This window comes from Zingiber officinale, chromosome 4A, assembly GCF_018446385.1.
Source record: "Zingiber officinale cultivar Zhangliang chromosome 4A, Zo_v1.1, whole genome shotgun sequence".
In the NCBI taxonomy this organism is placed as follows: Eukaryota; Viridiplantae; Streptophyta; class Magnoliopsida; order Zingiberales; family Zingiberaceae; genus Zingiber; species Zingiber officinale.
This window is the reverse complement of record NC_055992.1, coordinates 80,247,098-80,253,522: the sequence shown is the minus strand read 5'-3', so window position 1 is coordinate 80,253,522 and position 6,425 is coordinate 80,247,098.

Genomic DNA, 6,425 nt, shown 5'->3' with positions numbered 1-6,425 from the left:
TATGACTTAGCACTCATTGCCCGCAAGGGCGTTAGCGCGGGATACCTCCTCGTTATCGCTTACCGAGATGAGAGCATTGAGCTCCCATTTATGATTTGGGGTCAGGATTTGGTCGATCAGTCCAGGTCACTCTGACAGAAGGTGGCACTCTCTGATCTCCGTCCGCCAACCCTATCGCCTCACCATTTATGTGAGATAAGCGGTAGCGTCGGGGTGACGGGATGCATCATTAGCATCATATGCATTGATGCATTTATATTCTATAGTTGTTAGTACTTGCTCATGGTAGATATAGAATTTGGGACCAAATTTTTATTAGTGGGGAGAATGTAAAATGAAAAAAAATGGCGAATAATAATGAGCATTGAGCTCCCATTTATGATTTGGGGTGCGGTGACGGCATAATAGGGTACCCTCACGAGCTCGGTACCCTACCCACTCACTCGGTCTCACCATTTGTGTGGATGATGATGACTGGTCGGGGTGACGGCAGCCATCATTAGCATCATATGCATTGATGCATTTATATTCTTATGATTGTGTTTGTGTTTCTAGTGCATTTTGGTTGGATGCATACTTTTGACCTGCATACAGGATTATTGACACTTTCGGTTTGACGACCCTTTTGTTTGGATAGGAGTTCCTGGTGAGTACAACTTCCTCAGTTACCTTTCAATTTTGCATATTCCCTATATATGATTAGGAAGCTGTATTCCATGTTTGTTGCTGTTAGATATATCTTACTACTCATGTTCATTGGTATTCGCTAAGTTGTTGAACTCACCCCCGTTGACACTATCTTTTCAGGTACCAGGTTATTTGTGGTGTCGCTTGGAGCATCCTGTCTGCTGGTCCCCACGTCACATCAGAAGACATACCTCCGCCTGTTTGTTATTTTATCTTGGTATATGAGATGTATGTATTTGACTTTGTGTGTTCCGATTTTGTGTTCGGAGTGTTGTTTTGGTTGTGTGGTGTAAGCCTAGCCGGCTAGCAGTGTGTTTTTCGTTGTATGGGCTTGTCTTTATGTATGTTTCGCTGTGTTGGTTTTTTTTTTTAGGTTTCAGCCGAGTGGGCTGATAGAAATATATATATAACTGCGTGGTTGTGGATATATTTGTCCAGCCGTGTAGGCTGAGATTATTAACTGCGTGGTTGTGTGTATATTCCAGCCGCCTGTGGCTGTTGTATATTATGTCTGTAGAAATGCTTCAGATTGTCACCCATACAGGGGAGGTGCTGTCGAAATTTCTTCGGACAGGGACTCCTCTGGGGCATGACAATTTAGTGGTATCAGAGCAGGTATACGATACTTGCTATGTGTTTTGGATTTTCGAGATTTATCTGATACCAATTTATTTGGTATCAGAGATCGGCTTACGAGTCTTATTTTCCCGGTGTTTCGGATTTTTTGTTTTGGTCTTCTCGATGTGACTTTTCGGGTTTTGGGACCTGGCAGCAGCAGGACATCTCCAAGCTATAGGATGTATGTTGGTATACTGTTATCCTACTATTTAGTTAGTGTATGCATCGTTGACTATTATAGTTTATGACATGTATTATTATGACATGTATTAGCACTCTTTACTAGTACCTGTCTAGTTGAGATAGTAGATATTTTATGTATTAGGTAAAACCCTGATGATGATCGACATTGATAGAGATTAAGGGTTACAGTTTCTGGTGGTTTATCATAACATACATCAGTAGTTTTTAGCTTATGTTATTACTAGTTGGTTAGCAGAGCCTCTGCTTTTATTAGCTGGGTAGTGGATAGTATCTATATCTTTATGTTGACCTAGCCAGTAGTATACCAGGTTATCTTAGTTAATTTCATCGGTAGATAATTGATTTACTCTTGTTAGATCGGTCAGTAGAAGATAGATTGACGTTTGTTGACTTGGGTAGTCGTGATCGATTTACCTTAAATGCTTGTAGAGGCTTTATTTATTCTTGATTAGTTAGTAGCTGACCGATTAGTTTTGTTGATCCGATCAATAGGGGATTGATCTACTTTACTTTTAGATGTTTGAATCTTGGGTTATTCGTGCTTAGTTGGATATCTTGAGCACATCGAGTACCTAGCTTATACTGACGTGGGAAAGGATTGAACTAGCCATATACTATTGACGACTTGGTCAGTTGATAGAGGATCGATGTATCCTATTCCATGAGTACTTTAATTTTAGACTGTATGTACCTAATTGGATAACTTAGAAGGTGACATAGGGTTTGTGTGGTAGATTGGATTAAATATGCTGATTATGCATATATATGAAGTGTACATATGATTGTTATGAGTTGAAGGGGTTCTATGATGGATAGTTCATTTGTAAATAGTGTGGGTATTCCCATCTAGATATGGTTATTATAGGTTCCTTGTGGATTATAGCTATTTAGTTAACTGTACGTGCCTGATTGACATATTGGAGGTATCTTATTGATTTAAATCTGTGTCGTGGTATGTGCACATGGGTGTGCGTGTCATGTTGGAAGTATCTTGTCGAATACATCAGTGTTGTGATATGTACATATGTGTTTGGTGTGGTATCTGAGGTATATTGTTGCTTATGTTTGATATGTGAGTGCACCTGGGTTTAGTATGCTTTATTGGTAGTTGATGTTGATTATACTCTTGGCATAGGCGGATATATGTCATGTGAGTGTTGTTTGAGGTGTATTGTTGAATATACCTACGATGATTATGCACACGGGTTCGATATGTAATGTTGAGGGTATTACACTGATTTTTACCTGTGTTATGAGTATGTTGGTGTGTACTAATTGGAGGATTATGTCGATCATACATGTGTTGAGTGTGCCAGGTGTATGGTGGGTAGTATCATGATGATTCTACCTATGTTGAATGTAGAATGCTTGGTGTCTACATTATGTTATTGTTTGTATTACCCTGTCAACTACTTCTCCTATTAGTGGGTGACTGACCCACTAGGATGATGATAGAGTTGACTATGGATTTGATTTGCTTACTAGGTTGCTATACCCTAGGCTAACCACAGTGATCTGTGGTAGAGAGATTTCGTGCAGTCTCAAACTGGATAGTTAGGTGCTTGGGCACTTATGTATTGTTGTGGTAGAGCGTAGCTCCCACATGTTATGGATCGTTTGTGGTAGAGCGTAGCTTCCACATATTCTGGATTCCCACATATTTAGGGATTGTTTTGTAGTGGAGCGTTGCTCCTACATATTGCGGATTGTTTGTAGCGGAGCATTGCTCCCATATTTATTGTGGATACATATTTTGGATTATTTGTGATGGAGCGTTGCTCCCACATACGGAGGATTTCTTGTGGTAGAGCGTTGCTCCGACATATGTGGTATTTCGTGTTATAGAGCATTGCTCTCACACTGGAGGTTTTATTCTTTGGTGATTATATATCGTTAGTGATTAGATCTGTTTATTGTTGGGGATCTTATTGTTAGGAATGTCTGTGATACGGACATTATGTGTCTTGGTTTTACCATTAGTGCTTGCGGTGCCCTAGATGTTATCATGGACTCGATGATTTGGGTATCCCTAGAATGTTTGGATCGGTTTCCATTGTCTTTGTTGACGATGTTGTGATCTATTTCGGATCCCAAGGCTTCCATAGTCCTGGCATCACACATCTTTCGAACACCTCCTTGTCGCCTTCCTTTCTATATCTTTTCCTTTCCTGTATTTGCAGTAAGAGGAAGTGCAATCTATAAGCAAAATTTGCTTAGTAAGCGTTATCTAACTCACAAAAACTCGATATGCATGTGAATATATTGAAAACTAAAACTGAATGCTCAAAGGGAAAATTACTCATGCTCATCTACTAGTAAATAAACAAACATACTGAAGTCCTAAGCATGTAAAGTAAATCTATACAATCATGCTAGCATAAAGAACTAAACTTGCTGATTCTAAAAGAAAGTGAAACTTGATTCATTTGTTCTAAAATTATTGTTTTATACTTTTATACTTATGTGAAACTTATTTTGTTTGTTCAAAAACTTATACTTATAATACTTCAAAATAATAATCAACTTCTTCTTGGGCCCGGCAACTGTAACTAGACCCGAGATAGCTGGTCCCGAATCTAGTAGGGTTTTCTAGGTTATCTAAACTTAGGGACCGACTATGGGAGCCCAGCCCAAGGACTACTGAGAGTCCTGTATACTAGGTTATCTAAACCTAGGGACCGACTATGGGAGACCAGCCCAAGGACTACTGAGAGTCTAGCACAGTGCCACTGATAAAAGTAAAATACTTGTTATCTCTTAATACTTCTATATAATACCTCGGCATTTTCTTTAGCACCTTGTGTGCCAAAATCTCTAAAGTCTTGACTTTGGGATCTACTTAAGGCCTTGGCCTTTTCTTTCTTTTCTTTATCTTTCTTATACTTGTTAATACTTCTAAAAGAATACTTCTTTAAAAAGAAACTGAAATGTTTAAGCGAACTCTAACTTTGAAATGCTTAGATAAACTGAAATTCCACGCTTAAACATACTAAGAGTGTATGCTTAACAAACTGAAAGGGAATACTTAAACAAACTAAGATTGGATGCTATAACAACTGAAACTGCTGTACTTGAGAAGTTCTAAAACTGTAGTTTAAACAGAAATAAATCTACATGTCATCTTAAGAAAATAATCTGCATACTAGGCTAATCAAAATGCTGCATACTATAAGCTTTAACAAAATCTGCATGTCAAACTTAATAAAATCTACACTTGTAAGCTCGATAAAAATTTGCATTAGAATATTAACTAAAAATCTACACTTGTAGCTCAAAAGGGGTTGTTCATGCTTGTTAAAAATAGCAAATGAAAACTAGAGAATCTGCACATCATACAAGCTTAACTAAATCTAAAACTTGTGGGAATTAAAAACCTTAAATCTTGCTACAACTGAGATAGAAGGAAGAGAGCAAAGAATGCATGCTACTCAATAATCTCTAGCTATTCCACTGCTGTATAATGAAATCCAAAGCAAAGAAAACAAAATACACTAGCTGTAAGGAAAATCCAAAGCATGGAAACAAATCTGACTTCTTCATGTATTCTACAACAAAATTAAATAAAGAAAACCACATCTGAATACCTTAAGCTTGCTACGTCATAATTAGAACAAGGAAAGCAAATCTGAAATTTACACTTGAACATACTAAGAGTGAATACTTAAACAAATGATTTTGCATATTATAACTAAAGAAAATCTGCATGCTACATGACAAAAATCTGCTCTACTACCCATTGAAAAATCTGCACTACTACAAACTAATTTCTGCTATATGATTTAAACTTTAGCTTAAGCACAACTAATCATACATAGTTCTTCTCTTAAATCCTTTACGTGATCTATTCGGACTCACTAACAGTGCATGCACAATTTAACCATCCTAAGGAGAAAATGGAAGAAAAAGAGATTTTCTTAAATAGTCCAGATTCTAACTCTCACAATTCTTCTCAAGTTGATGTCAAATGAACGGTAAGCATATGGCCATTGACACCCAGAAATCCTAGCAACACTTCACAAATCCAACTCCAGAACAAATACAAAGCCATCAAAACTTAAGCTGGCACACATCGAAAGCTTCAACTACAGATCATAGAATCAAATCCGGGTTTGCTACAAGCTCCAAGAGGGGTTGTTCCAAGCTTCAACGAGGCTGTTCCTATCTCATACATAGCACAAAACCAACCAAATTAAACTTGCTGAAGACTTAAAACAAAACAAAAACCCTTTCCTAATTCACGGCAGAAAGCTTAAGCAACAAATCTTACAGCTTAAATCCGAATTCTGTAAAACTCAAACTGTGTACTAACCCTTTACAACCTATTCCTTACAGCATGTTTCAAAATAAACATCAAAAAGATACAAGGATTTAAATCCTCAATTCGCGGCAACAACTTAAGGACGCAAACATGCTGCAAAAATCAGAAAGAAAAGGCTAACGGGAAATCCAAAACTACTCTTCTGCAGGTGAGTAAGCAACTTACCTTCGCGTTCTTGGACTCACAGCCGAAAGGAGGCAACTAGGGCTTCGGAGGAGCTTCAATTCTCGGTGACCTCTTTGTGTTTCCAAGCTCCCCTTGTCGGAGTGGCCACACACGGGTGAAGACCGGTCGGAAACAACCTTTCGCCGGCGCCGGAGACCAAGCCCTAGGTCCCTTGCTGCGTCTTCAACCGAGATTTGATCGAGCCAAAGGCCGCAGGTTCAAATCCCAGTCGAGCCTTTTATTCTCCTTTTATTCGGCTATTAACTATTTATTACTTAAATACAATTCGATCCTTATTTAATCAAGTAATAATTGCTAGCCCAATTGGTTAGCCAGGTTTTGCTCGGGTCAGGGGTTGCCGGTTCAAGCCTCGGCTTGGACATTTTTTTGTCTTTCGTTTAGTAAAAATACCAAACGACCTCCAAAAATTGCA